Source organism: Chironomus tepperi, unplaced genomic scaffold (assembly GCF_022539635.2).
Source record: "Chironomus tepperi strain 1889 unplaced genomic scaffold, CSIRO-AGI_Ctep_v1 contig_335, whole genome shotgun sequence".
Classification (NCBI taxonomy): domain Eukaryota; kingdom Metazoa; phylum Arthropoda; class Insecta; order Diptera; family Chironomidae; genus Chironomus; species Chironomus tepperi.
In genome coordinates, this window is record NW_027226457.1 from 2,749,890 (window position 1) to 2,766,321 (window position 16,432).

Below are 16,432 nucleotides of genomic sequence, written 5' to 3' on the forward strand. Positions count from 1 at the left end.
ATCGAAAAAGTTTAGGTGTGTTTTGAATAAAAAAAAATGTTTTTTGATCGGATATTTAATAAAAATGGTATTGGAAGTTGAATCAAGTATATATACACAAAAAGAGTCAAAAAGCTTTATCGATGAGCATTTTGCATATTTAAAATTTTGTTGAAAATATTTTTATTGCCAAAAGATAAATTCAATTTTTTTTCTCCTCTTTTTTCTACATCCTCGCTGTACAAATTTTTCCTCAAAATATCTATATAAAAAAAATTTCCAATTTATGCTTGTTGAAAAAAGAAAGAGTTGCAAAACAGAGAATTTAAATATGATTTACATTAGCAGAGTTGTTGCTTATAGTGTAGCCTTATTGAGATCGTTCACTTGTTATGGAGCATTTGAGGCTGAATTTTTGATGCCTTGCTATCCTTTTGATTCAAATTGTCACGTAGACAACACTCGAACTGTCAAAAATTCTACCTAGAGTGAACAATTTGACATAATGTCTATAACTAGTCCTAAGGTCGACTAATGACAAACTTTGCGGAACGTTCCGGAGAGATTGTCATTATCCAGCCATAGGTCTATTGTTTAAGGCCAGCTTGCTCACTCGACTAACATAATAAGTGAACGATGAACATTGATCTTAAAGGAACTTAACGAGAGGCAAGTCATTAACAAATCCAAATCATCATAAAGGTGCCTTTGTAGCAACTCTGATCATTAATTAGAAATGAATTTTTATGTTTATAAAACCAAGTCGTGCAGTTAAAGAATATTTTTATAGCACTGAGAATATTATTTGATTGAAATTATTTAAAAAATGGGGGGTTGATCACTAATGACGTCTAGTATGGAGGGTGAGAGGTTAACAGAAGACTTGGAATCATAGGCAGTTTGACAAATTCCATGAAATTCCATCTAAGTCATGTAAAAATGTTGAAAATCCTAAAAGATTCACAAAAAATCTATTTTGTAAAGCTGTCGAGCTGCAAGAAGTGAAACTATAAAGCCGCGACTTAGAACCACAAAATTCCTTCAACATCCTTAGTGACCGACCCCCTCGAAGGTTTCGTAGAAGGCCTAAATGAATTTTCCAATCACTACTTACGAATTAATGAATTAATTACAATGAAAAAATTTATGGAATCATTAAGCTTTATCAGCAACAAAAAAATAAAGAAATAATTGCTTAAAAAACTTTTTTGAATTAATTTTACGTCTCGTTTTTCCCCGTTTATCATCTTTAAAAAATTTAATGTGTGATTTGTGTGAAGTTAGCATGAATTTTTCGACAAATTTTGCATACTTAAATTGTTATTTCTAGTAGAATTTAAATGATAAATTCAAGCAAACTTCACACAAGTTCTTATATGAACAAAATTATTTACTAAATGAAAGATAAGAAAAGTTTTTTGAAATCATTAAAAAAATATTTATTAAAAAAATTTTTAAATTGTAATTTTTGAAGAAACAAAGAAAATAAGAAAAATTCTCCAGAAATAAATATTGCATTTAAAAAATAAAAGACACTGTGCATTACTCATACCCAAAATGACATCACGAAATTAAGCATGTAGTCTGATAAAAACATATTTAGATCTTTATCACACGTGCATACAAAATTTACATAAATTTTACATCAACATTAACGGCGCTTAAATCTCTTGAATCTCAAGAGAGATATACACATACATGAAAAGTAAAAATGTTCAACCTTTAAGCCATGACGGTAAGAAAGACAACATATTTACAATTATGCCAATTGCATGTTGGATATCTGCGAGCAACAGGAGTTTTTACATTGTAATATGTCATTTTAGTTTACTTTTTTTGTTAAGTAAAGGGAAGGAAATTAAAGACAGAGAAATTATGGAATTAAGACATAAAAGGTTTTGGTGTTGTTGAAGTGTATTGATGACTGGATGGATAATGTTGAATAATTAATTAACAGATCAGAGATATTTAAGTCACTGGCTGTTATCTAGATACGACATCAGAGGATATTTATGAGGTCTACTAAAGGGTATAGGAGACCTTGAAGGAGGCCATGGATCACAGTTGATTTATACGGCTAGCGAAGTTAGCAAGTAAGTACTAAAGGGTGTATCCACTTTTAAATTAGGATACTGATCAACAAATTAGGATTTGGAACTGATAAATTAAGATTTGAACTGTCAAATTAAGGATTTGAACAGGCAACTTACGATTTGAACCGACAAATTAGGATTCGTGCCCTGAATTATGTCATCATCAAACTTCAATCAAGCACAATGCCGATTATTCCAAAAAGGCACTTTACTATTGATATTGCAAAATGCATTAGATGCTATTTTAGGCATACATCTATCCCACAACAATCCCTCATTTCTTAGAAGAATTAAGTTAAGATTTTATTATGAAATATCTAGGATCAATATTAATAATTAATGAAATCCAAACATACATCCTAAGATGCTATTTCTCAGTAGACAGTCTAAATTTCAATTCAACTGCTCTTATTTCACACTATTTCAACATTAAGTACTTTTAATAAAGTATGAATTTTTAAAGATGCCTAACCATGAACATCCTTCGTGATTGCACTACACTTGAAATTTAATAATCTGTTAAAACATTCAAAAGCAGTTGTCTGTTTCATTTAACAGTGAAAACAACTTTTACCATTGAAGCATGTATAAAAGATTGGATATTTTGATGTTCCTCATTATACATTCATGAGCCCCTCCATGTGTATTAATTAATTAATTAGTGGAACAATGATGCGTGTAAGACCACGTGAAATTTTTATCAGCTAGAGACTTAACAATCACATGTGGAAAAAGTTTTTACGGGGGATATATCAATTAACTACCAATTTTGTGAGAATGTTCTGGCAAATTTTCCGATAGCTTAATTAATTCTATGGAATTTGTGTGCTTATTTATGCCATTTGTGCTTACTTGATTGGGGTTAATTGATTTAATTCATTATGCTATTGACACATCAAATCGCTCACTTTTGAGAGAGACGAATGGAAGGAGCTTATCTGTTGAAGATATTACATTAAATTGTAAGTTTTATATTTGTAACACTGGAAATATGTAAAATAAAACAATGTTTATTCTTTATATAACTAAAAATGTTCTTAACAGATCGTAATTATACTTAGTGCGTAAGAGTGTAAAGTCATGTCAAGTGTTACTTTTTTTTTTTGTTTTTTAAATTCCATTAAAATTTTAATCAAACGAAATTTCTCACAAAATTTAGTTAATGTTATATAGTATTTTTGATTATGAAATATCAAGGATCAATATTAATAATTAATGAAATCCAAAAAACTTATATTTTATGTATTAAATGATATATCAAGATGCTTAAATTTCTCAGTAGACAGTCTAAATTTCAATTCAACTGCTGCATTATTTCACGACGTATTTCAACATTAAGTACATTTTAATAAAGTATGAAGTTGATATTAAAGATGCCTAATGACGAATATGCCTAATATTATGACGAAGTTACCGAGGGACTCCTTCGTGATTGCACGTACACTTGAAAATTTAATAATCTGTTAAAACATTCTGAAATGACGTCAACGCGCAGTTATTATTTCCTGGGCATCTGTTTCATTTAACAGATTTGAAACCACATCGTACTTTTAAGTCTTCGAGTGATTGAAATTAATGTATAAAAGATGCAAGTAGTAGGTGTTGATTTTGTTGATAAAATGCGGATATTTTGATGTTCATCAGTTCTCATTATACAATTCATGAGCCACGTATCCATGTTACATTGTATTGGGATGACCAGCAATTAATTAATTAGTTGGAACAATGATGCGTGTAAGACGGGTTGCACGTGAAGTGGTCGTATTTTTGTATCAAGCTAGAGGACTTAGGCAATCACAATGTGAAGAGAAATTTTCGTTTTTACGGGGGATATATCAATTAACTTACCAATTGTTGACGAGTGAGATGATGTTCTGGCAAATTTTCCGATAGGTTAATTAATTAACTATGAAGAATTTGTAAGTGCTTGGGCATTTATGCCATTTCATATGTGCGGATGTTATAAGTGTGTTACTTTGGGTGTAGCTTTCGTCCAATTGACCGTCACAATGTTCTTCATCCAATTGGCCATTTATAATGTTATATCCGATTCTTGATGTCAATTTTCACAATTTCGAGATGACGATCAACGTAGCGGTTGTCTCTGATCATTTCTTGGCAGGTTTCTCTGCTTATTGGTTGGTTGTATGTATAAGAGTCGATGGTATGTCGAGGTGGAGAACCATCCATTTTTACATTTGTTGATTACAACGTTAATATTGACCATGCATCCGTAGTATGAAATTTTTGTGAACTCTTTTAATTGTAACAGTTGTATTGTCGCTGGTTTTGTGTCAATAATCCGTTGTTGTTTGTAGCAGGTCATCCATCATCGAAATTTTTGTACTTGATGTTTGAATGTGAGCAGTCATAAGCTTCAAGTGCGTTGGTTTCGTGGAGATGAGTGATCAGATAAATGATCCAAATAATTGTGGAGAGTTTCATTTTGTTGTAACTCAATTGCAAAATTAATTTTAATCTTGAAATATTTTATTAATTTTGTTATTTATTTATTTCACTAAATAGAGTGTCTTTACGTCCGAAGGCTTTAAGAAATATTAAAAATTGAGATGATTTGAAGTCATTTATATTAAAAATATTTGTTTGCCTAATAGTGCATAGATTGCAAGAGATTAAGTGGTATTTAATGAGAGAGAGTTCTATTTATATTAACTTGTGAGCATAATTTCATGCGTTTGTAAATAATTAAAGTGATTTTATATTTGTGTGTCGCTGTTTACAATAAAAATGTAATCTATTAACATTTTGTTTAAGTTATTTAAAACATAGGATCGAGTTAGTTACAATTTAAGTGTTTTCTTTGTTACGATCATTATGGAAATGTAATTTATTATGCATCATTTCATCAAAAGAATTTTTTATAGCCTTCATGTGTCAAATTTTTAATAGCTTAAATTTTAATAAATGCATTTTAATTTTGATTTTATCATTATTATTTTTGTTAGTTTTGAATTGTCGACATCTTTTTGAATTCAAATTGCTACCATATGGATTTACGCTTATAAATGCGCTTATGCCCGTTCTGTAAACCTTTAATTTCCCTTTATTTCCTTCTTATAATTTTTCCTTTCATATATAATTTTTTCCTTTTTTAGTTAAATGAGTATGAATAATTTTATTTCTTTCTACTTTTAAATTTATTTATTTCTTTCCTTTATATTTATTACTTTCTTTCTTTTATATTCAATTCAATCTTTTCTTTTTCATATCTATTTCAGTAGGTAAATTTTAAGGATACTGAAAAATATTAATTTACGTTTTTTAATACTTTTCATTAAACTTAAGATTTGAAACTAGTTTAATTATTTCATTCTCATCCTCACAAGTTCCTTTATGTGGGATGGCTAATATGCCTCCTCTCATCTTCACAAGTTCCTTTATGTGAGATGGCTAATATTCCTCCTCTCATCCTCACAAGTTCCTTTATGTGGGATGGCTACTTCCTCACTGGCTGAGTTCCTTTACAGGCAGCGAAGGCATGTGCACGTATTCTTCGGGCTTTATTTTATTTTTTTATTTTATTCATTAATTTAATTTTGTTTACAGAATTTTTTCTTTTTCTTGGCCATTATTATTATTTTTGGGAAATTTTATTTATACATATATTTTCATATTTTTCACATATTTTTCTCTCATTATTATTTTTTCTTTCATTATAATTTTCTTTTCATTATTATTTTTCTTTTTATTATTTCTATACTTTTTGGAGGACTTAATTATTTCAATATTTTCTTTTATTATTCATGTTAATATTTTGTTAATTTCATTTCTATACTTATTGGAGGATTTAATCATTTTAATATTTTTTAATTCATACTCGTACTTTTGTTAATTTTGATTGTCATATCATGCTAAATTTTGTTATCATTATGTGAAATTTCATGATTAGTTTATATTAATTGTAAATTAGTTGCTTATAAGTTTCTGGTTAGGAATTCCCTTTTCATTTTTAATTGATTTTAATCGATAATTTTATTCGTCATGCCATAAAACTAATCTAAATATTGTAAGGCTTACCATCCTTATAAATTATGACTTTTTTATATTTAATGTGAATCCACTAGAGTTAAGTCTCTCAAGAACAGTTTCTAAAGTGTCCAAGCATTCTTCATATGTTTTACCAAAAATTAAAATATCATCGATATAATTGATGATTTTCATAATAAGTCATAGAGAAGTTGTGAAATTGCTTTAACTAGTTCAATATTTAACTAGTTCGTCTTTGGTGCCATTTTGCACTCTAGTATGTGAATAACACTTACAATTACAATAGAAACTTAAAATATGAATGTCATTTTTTTGCGATTGGAATATCTTGATATGCTAAAGCGAGGAAATTTGTATTGGCTGTATGTACAGGGTATTATTATACCTGCATTAAGTAAAGATTCTATTTGTTGGTCTAGGATTGTCTGTATGTTAAGAGAGATTTCGAATCGTTTCACAAAGACTGGTTGATAAATTGAACTATATTGCATTTTGAAAGAGTTTTGTTTTTGTTATGGATTGGTAATACAGTTAAAATATCGGTGGAAAATTTTTCAATGTTATCATATGAGTATGGTAAGTCGGTAATTGATGCTACGGAGCATTCGGGAATGTCAAGTATATCAAGTGTGATATTTTTTTTCTTAAAAACTATTTTGTTTTCATTAAACAACAGAGATGCGCTTTTTAGAGTTTGCATACCGATAATTCCATTTAAGTTTCTAATCTGAAGGCAATTATCGTCTACGACATTAAATGTAAAACTTATGCATGAACGTTTATTGAAGTATACCGAAGATACTTGACCGAGAGTTTTTACAGAGTTTAGTTGAGTACTAAACCCTTTTAAGTCATAAATCAGATTTTTGGAAATAATAATGTCGTTCCTAAGAATTGATGACTTACATATGTTTGTTATACTGCCGGTACTAACAAGGAAAGTGTTTTGGTCGTTCTTGAAGATATTAAGATTTAACGTTATTCCACATCTGTTTGTAATTTTATTATTTTCGTTGCAAGTGTTTAAGTTTCGACATGCATGTGAATTAGGATTATTGTGTTCAAGGCATGTAATTGAAATTTTTTGAAGTGGATTGTTTTAGGAAATTAGGATTAATTTCAAGTGGTTATGCGTGAGAATTAGAATTTACGTTTGAGTTTAGTCATAAATGGATTTTCTCTGAGTCATAAAAATTTTATTTTTGTCATGTGTTATTCATTTGTTTTGGAAATAATTTATTGGAATAATTTTATGATTATTGTAATCATCCTTAGCGGCATTTTTGACATTTAAGTTTTAATTTTTGGTTAAGCATGCATGGGAAAATTTTGTTCATCAATTTGGGAATTGAAAGTGTATGAGCATTGCTCTTGATCGACAGAGATTGCGTTACAATTAGCTTTACGATTGAAATAATTTATGGGTTTTTTATTTCTTTGGAAGTTTTGGTTCTTATGATATTTAGAGTTTATATAATTTTGATTATTTTTGTAATTCTGATTGTAAGAATAACGGGAATTGTGGAAATTTCTAAAGTTTGATCTTGGTTCTGATTTATTAAATTGGTAATTGTGTCGATCAGTGTAATTTTCATGTCTTTTATTAGGGTTTGAAGTTAGAACAAGGATTTTATCTAATTTTTCTTCTATATTAGAACCAATATCAATATCTGCAGAATCAATTAATTCCTTCATGATTTTTTCAGATTCGTTTTTGTACGTAATGGCAATCGAGCGATAATGTGGAAGCAGATTATTGAGAAATGTACGTTTGATGTCATCCTTGAAGTAGTCCATAGATAAGACATCATTAGTAAGTTTTGATTTGAGGTTACTCAAATTAATACGGAATTCTTCAATGAAGTTTTGGAGTGATTGATCTTTAGTCATTTTAGTATTATTGTTTTTTGCTCGAAACTTCTGAGCCGTTTCAAATCCAAAGAGAGTATCCTCTATAGATTTCTTGAAATCGTCAAAATTATCAGTACTTGCCGATTTAAGTTTAATATAGATAGTAGGAGAAACTAAATGACGTAAAGTAAATTGAAGAATTTCGGTTATTTCTTCAGGTTTATCTAAAGTTCTTACGACATTTTCAATATTATCAATAAATTGTTGAAATGAGAGGTATGAGCCCTCGAATGGTTTGATTCTTTTTGTCAACAATTTTTTATTGTCTTCCATGATTAATGTCTTAGCTAAAGATCGATCGAGCGAGTCTGAAAGATTAGTTCTATAATCTTTTAAAGAATTATGTATTAATGTTTGAAAATCTTCTGATTCGGAACTGTCTGAATCAAGATCTTGTAAATTTGGTGCAGTTGCTTTAATTGGAGTTGAAGTAGATTGGAGATTACCTATTTGTTTTTCATTTAAATTTACAGGCATGAGTTTGAGCTTTCTATTAGCTCTTCTGACTGCTTTCCTTTCCTCAATTAATTTTCTTACCTCTTCTCTTTTTTGAGCACGCTTTAAGGAATTATTCCTTAGATTTAGAAACATTTAATTTTATACTCACCTTTAGTTTGTAGGTTTTGCATCTTCACAACTTAGTTATTATTTTTAACACCTTGCACCATTAATGTAACACTGGAAATATGTAAAATAAAACTAGGCGGGTTCTTTCTTAGTTGATGTTTATTCTTTAGATGGTTGTAACAGACTAACTAAAAATGTTCTTAACAGATCGTAATATATACTTAGTGCGTATGGTAGTATGAGTGTAAAGTCAAGTGTCAAGTGTTACATATTCCATCATTAATTTACAGTGAATTATTTCGTAGATTAATTGGTCGTGTATTGCATTTCAGTGAATTTGGATCAAACTAATTGTTAATGAGATTTTATTAGGTTTTGGAAGCCACTGGATTGGTAAATTATAGAGTCTAATGATGGAACTGTTTATAAATGACATAAAAGTTTGATCAAAAATCCGTTAAATATGGTCAAAATTTGAAAATTTTTAAGTTTAAAAAAACCGTTAAATTTTGAATTTTTTATATAAATTGTTAATGATGTTGGACATCACTTATGGACGATCCGAGTCTGATCTCATAAACTGTGTTTAATTCATCATAAAAAAATCAATGAGCGCACTCGAATAACATCAGTAAAAGCAGAATAACATTTAATTACATAATGATACGTGAATGCATCACAAAAGGTGCTTTTTAATTAACCAATTGAATCGATTGTACGTCTACAACAGCATCGCAGACATCAAGAGCTTTACTATACATAAAATGAACATTTACAAACAATATAATTATTACCATTTAAGGAAATCCACTTGTATGAAAATGAAAAAGGAATAAACACACAATAAATGTTGAGGTGAGAATAAGGCGCCACTCGGTTGATGATGATTCAGGGCTTATGACCATCATCGACAAAGTAATTGGTATAAACACAATATACAGCACAGCAAAAAAAAAGATGTGTTTAGGCGTAAATTAATAAACAAACTATCGGCTACCACTTTTACACATCAATTTCTCTCTCTTTCTTGCCTTGTGTGCTTTTATGCCATTGTCTATAGAGGAAATTTTTTTATTATTATTATTCTGCATCACCGCAAACACAGAAATTATACACACAAAAAGATTTTGCGGTAAAGATAAAAATTTAAATTAATTAAATAGTTTTATCGTTTCGCTTCTATTTTTCATTTTCTTTATGCATTCTAATGTGTTTCATTCATTCAGATTAGCTTGATAAACAGCTGTTAATCTTTTGTTTGTACTTATTTGGGCATTTGTTGTGTGCCAGATGGAGAACTTAATATTTCTTGAGAATTTGTTTGTTTTGAGGCATAAGTTGCAGTCGGAAATTAGAGCCAGAATTTGAAGTCACTAAATGCACTTTTGAGGCAGAAATTGAAGTTACTGAACGCACTTTTGAGGCAGAAAATTTAGTTACTGAATGCACTTTTGAGGCAGAAAATTTAGTTACTGAATGCACTTTTGAGGCAGATCTCGAAGTCACTGAATGCACTTTTGAGGCAGAAATTGAAGTTACTGAATGCACTTTTGAGGCAGAAATTAAAGTTACTGAATACACTTTTGAGGCAGAAATTGAAGTCACTGAATGCACTTTTGGGACAGAAATTGAAGTTACTGAATGCACTTTCGAAGCAGAAATTTAGTAACTGAACGCACTTTTGACGCAGAAATTTAAGTCATTAAACACACTTTTGATGCAGCTATTTTTTAGACACCGGCATACATTATATCCAAAAAAGATAAAAATGTCAGTTCCTCAGTTTTATTTTCGTACACGTGACAATATCACACCAATCTCACATTGATGACTTCATCTACTTCCGATGATTATATTTTTTTCATTCATCTCTCATGTGCTAATGTGTAAGACTTTTCGTCATGTCCATATTTAGTTGTGCTTTTATTGACACAGCTTATTAGTTCTGGAAAGAATTTTTATTTTCTACCGAAGTTGTACAGCTGTTTGTGGATATATTGCGTAGGAGCTAAAGTTGATTATATTAAGCTATTTATATCTCATGATATGAGACGAGTTTATTCTATGGAAAATTATTCACTACGGCATAATGTAGATATACTATGGCAAATTATATAATAAAATGCTAGCTTACTTAAAATGATTTATTGTCATTTGCAGAGAAATTAAAATTACGAGCACGTGTTATTCATTGGAAATGCACATGAATAGACTACGAAATGAAAGAAATGCCAAAAGGTGGAGGAGGAGGATTCACATGTAATTATCGTTTGAAAAGACAGCCTTTCATCATTTCTATGTGGAAATTGTAAATGAATGAGAAAGATAAATTTGAATGAGGAAGAAAGATGCATAAATTATCATTATTGATTTTAGCTGTGGAAAATTTTCTAGCTATGCTGAAGAGAAACTGTAGAGGGGTTGTTGAGTTATGATGTGTCGACTTGAGGAAGGGTAAAGTAGAGTAAGGCTTTGCATAAAACATTTGAAATTTACAGATAGTAGAGTGTTGATTGAAGATTGGTATGGGATCCCTCATGTTGTGGGATCGGTTGCTGTTAGACTATATCTTGGTGCTCATACAAATGCATAGAATAACGCTGGAAGTTCCAATTTTCCCTAGCAATTGTAATTGAAGATTGATTGGGATCAACTCATACTGTGGGATCGATAGATCTTAGTCTAAACCTTGGTGGTCATACAAAGCCAAAGAATAACGAAACAAGTTCCAATTTGCACCAGAAGGCAAAGATCATGCTGTCAAAAGCAGGGCAAGTTGAAAGCAACGAATACTAGCATGCTCATCTAGTATATTTAAGGTAGACAAGCTCTATGTTTGTTCTTTACCTGTTTATTAGGATTGACCCGATGATACGTACGATATTCCCTTGAGAGTAAGCCCCCTTGTGACTTTCATACACACCAACCCCACCAAACAGTATTTGCTTGCTTGTGTTGATTGAAATCGATAGGATAAATGGGTTATGCTAGCTACAAATTTGTTCTCTGTGGCACTTGTCATTAAAACTTTTTATCGCAGTTTGTTATTTTGTTTTGTTATCATTTCCATTTCTACATTTTAATGTTGCTGGCATGAATTTTAATTATTGATTTTAAACGCCATAAGCTACAGTTCTCTTAAGAATTTCACCCATAATTAATCAACATATTCATTTCCTGCGTTTTTTTAATGAATTAATAAAAAAATTTGAACACAAACAAAATCTTCTTATTCGTCGATGCTACATTCTCAATGCCTTCAAGCTACGTTTTTAATTAAACAATTTATAAGCTTTCTTCTGACAGAGATGTGTACATAAGTTCATGTTTTCCATTCATTGGCTTTTCTGGTATTGATTTTTTTTTCTCAAAAACTTTTTGATGCTGTGTTTTCGACAAAAAAGTTCTATCAAGCAATGGAATTAAATGCTCTAGGTACAATATGTTTTGTGTGTAAATTTAATTATAGTTTCTGAATGGATGTGTAAAAATTACCAAGTTTTTTTTTTGAAATATTGTTTTATGACATGGAGGAAGTTTAAAGCTGGTATGAAAAAGTTTTATTCCTCATGGAATGTTGAGTTGCGCTGAATGTTTGTGCTGGAGATGTTATGGTGGAATTTTGGAGTATTTTAGCAGGGATATAAGATGTTTTGAGATATTTCGTACGTGTTTCACGTATTGCCAAAATGAAGGAAGTAGATCGGTGACTTAATAAGTAAGTTTGTCCACATTTTGGTACTGGGACGTCAAAGTTTCAAGTTTTGAGCTCAAATCCCAATCAATTGAATTTTTAAGTCTCTAAAATGAATATCACAATTTTAAGAGCATCGAACCAGAACCTACACAGCATATTAAATTAAAATTCAACTCTTTACAGTATTCTGATTCGCAAATGCAGCCAGACAAACAACTCATCCCAAACTAATGAGATTCACAACATTTACAGGATTTCATCATCAAATCCTCCATATTAGGCGACTTAGCTAACTCAACCCATCTTTCCCATAAAAGCACATCCAACAATTAGCATAAATTCATGTAAATTTGTTATTAATAATTTATGAAATCTGATCATTTCCATTGTAAAAGTAAAGTGATGGAGCTCATTGTGAACAATAAAAATGTAATTTAATTATTGATCAATAAATAGTGTAGTGGGTATGAATATATATGCATACACAATAACTGAAGAAGAAATGAAAATCCCATAAATATTAATTGCGCTAAATGATCACTTACTAAACGATCGTTGACTAATGCATTGCAATATAATATAAATCTACGCAGAAAGTGGAATATAAAAGTGTAATTTCAATTGAAAGGTGGTAAGCTGCACATATGCTTGCCGACTGATCTTTATCCCATAAGCAATAAGTCATAAATTTGTTCAATATTGCTAGCATATGGATAATTAAGTCATGTGAATTATTGCAATGCTAATCCGTCGACACATTTTCATTTGTTATCTGATTGAATGGAACTAACTAGAAAGGCATGCATTTGCAGGGGTGTTAAAGTGGGAGATTATTATGACTGTCCTGTGACTGTCCAATTACATCCCTAAGCGACAATCAAGACACATAATACCATTGCAATGCATCAGCGATCATCAGCGAAGAGCCATGCAATTTAAAAGACATAAAAATATCCAAAGTGGCGATGAAATTAAGTGACACTATACAGCACCATATTCAGTCCTCCAGATTGAGACCACCAAGGTGCAAAAAAATAAAAGAAATTTGTTACTTTCCGTATGCCGCATCACAATGTTCTCAGATTTCTGCGAGCTCGAATTGTGTCTTGTCTCTTTTATACCACAATTAGCTTGTCGTGTCGCGATATTGAGGAATAGAAGAAATTCAAGTTTTTTTTTGTTCATTTCATTTGTGCCTCAAAAATCACAAAAGCAAAAGAGAAAGACTAAAAGTATCGCACAATTTTATTGATCGTCATCATCATCATAAATGTTTATTTTTACAGCACTTCCCAGTTAGAAATAATTTTTAAAGGTCCCTCAAATTGCATTAATAAATGATATGAAATGATTATTTCTTTACTATTCATTTCATATTCATGGCAGTTCTGTGCATATATATTCTGAAATAACCTCGTAGGTCATCACAATATAACGTGATTTGCATTCAGGCTATTTTAATATTTATTTATTTGCTTAATATACCATGAAGTGCCACACAAAAAAAATTTATATAAAAGAATCGCAGTTCAGCATGAGGCAAACAGAATGGATGGAAAGTAAACAGTTGTGGAACATTGCACCACTTGTTTAGATTAACAATTTTACAGAAGAGATTTTTCAATGTAAAGGCTGATATTTTGGAGCTATAAAATGATTAATTGTGGGATGTAGGTCAAGTGAATCTGATGGAAATTGTTGTGGTCGTGAAAATTAAAAAGTTTGTGGAATTTTCTAGGGATTTTTTTGAATTATTTCATAAAATATATTAAAATTCTTTAGCAAATATTGACTTTTGAGCTTAGACATCCAAGGAGTCGATCGTAAATGACGTGTATTATGAATTGTGATTTTTTGAGCTTCTTTGCCTTACTGTCAATTGTGTCAATTGAAGTCCATACATGTTTATCATATTGTAAAAACAGATATATATAGATGATCCACTAAGGCTCCTTCAAGCATGTCTACTATATGATAGGAATAACATGAGGTGACATAAACAGAATAAAGCCTGATTTTTTGCATGCATACCAATAATACGACCCCTAAAAATCCTCAACAAAAATAGAAACCCATAAAATTCCTTCCCAAACTCCACGTCTATCCAAGTCTATAAATTCTCAAAAAACCTCCTACGAAATGATTGATTTACTTCAACAAACTTGACATTATCATACTTTATGTAACTAAATAAATCTTCACATTTTTCAATTACGAACAGCACAATGGTTTGACTTTACTGCCTCACAAGTTTCAGCTTTCAATTGTCGACTGACTGATTTTATCAGCTTTAAATTGAATTTAAAATGTAACAATTCTGTAATGTTGAGAAATAACAAAGAACATTTATGATCACAATACAATAAGAAAGATGACACTTTGGTGATAAAGGGAATTTTTGCTGGAATGCCCATTTCATACATATTATATCATAAATGAAATTTTCTTTCAATAAACAATCGATTCCCATTGCAATGGGCAATGAAAGAAAGGCAAAAAAAAAATTATGAAGATGCAGTTGAATGGGTAAGGAAAAAAAAATATTGACGCTTCTGCATATTGTCAGCATGAATCACTGATAAGAGATGAGTGAAGAATAAAATTTGCTTCTAACACGTTACTGCATTGAATTGAAATTCTTTCTTATCACTTTTAGCTTAATTTTTGATGGATTTTTGTAGGTTGGCTGGCAGTTTGGGTGGATGTTGGTGCCAATGCAGCTTTAACTGCCTGATTTTTGGAATTTTAGGCTAAAAATTCTCAATTTTCATTTAATTCTGAGTTGATTTTGAGAATTTATCAAAGATTGAGTTAATCGGATTAATGACAAGTCATCAAATGGATCTGCTAAGTGCTCTGATGACGCCATGATGGCTTGCAACCCATTTGGCTTCAATAAATGAGATTTGTCACTAGAGTCACTTTCTAGTGATAATACAACCCAACTTCTAACATCAATAGTGATTACATCCGTTGGAATAAGTGCAACTTCCTTGTCTCCAGAGACTTAACCTAGAGTTGGCTTGACTCCAAAGTGGTGACATCTCAATTGCAGTTCGGATTCTAGTGGAGTTGCTTTTTTGATCTTTTAGAGTCTGGACTCACATAAGTTCTGACTTAATCCGATATTTGCAGATTCTTGGCATTTAAATTGAAGGCCATTGACATTACAAGTCATAAAATCATCGAAATCAGACTAAATTCCAACTCCAGACACAAAACCCTAACAGTCAACAGCCTTTCATACTTCCCATAACCTAAAGTAAATGCATCGTATGCGACAATGATGACGAAAGAAGAGAATAATATGTTTTTGATGATATCAGATGATAGTTATGCGCCATAGCATAAATATTTCATGATTCTTTATTCTTATTTCTGGAGCAGCACAACACAAAAAAAATTAAATTGCAATAGCAGCTACATATCTAGATGATCTTGTTAAATGTGCTTTTTAATATTATTCTCTTCATTAAACATTAAAATTCATGCCAAAAAAATAAGAAATATCCATCAGAAGTAGCATAAAAATACACATTAAGTTTCATCAGATATGTATGCTTATTTTCTTATACAAAAATTGAGTGGAAGTAATTTACGTTCAGTATTGTACACCGATACCAAAACGATGTTGTATTTTGCCACTAACAATAATTCCTTCTTATGTACGAAAAACATACATTTCTACCTTGTTGCATTACTGACTGGCTGCCGCAACGCGATATTTTATTTCCATTTACTGATAGTGTCTTTCTTTCCTCTACTCTACAATACTTCACATTTTTTTCTTACTCATTTCTTTATTCCACCTTGTTGTAGCTGAATTTCTCTCTCTTGTTGTTATTCACATTAAAGAAAATTGGAAGAAATGAAAAGAACTGATGCCGACGGGCATGAAAATAAAAAGAGTGCATGAAAATAAAATTTTACACAATTGAATATAAAAATGATAGTATTCATTAGCCATGGGAGGAATGATGTCAAATCGCGAATGGAATTAAAAAAATTCTCTTCTTTCTTAACATTGCAGTGTTGTTGGCATGGACGGGTGAGTCAGATGGGTCAGATGGGGCTTCTTGGACATTACTTAAGTCAATACTCTCTAACATACAATGACATAGTCACCTAAATGTGCATGTTCATGAGTATACTCAATCAATATAATGAGAATGCTCAG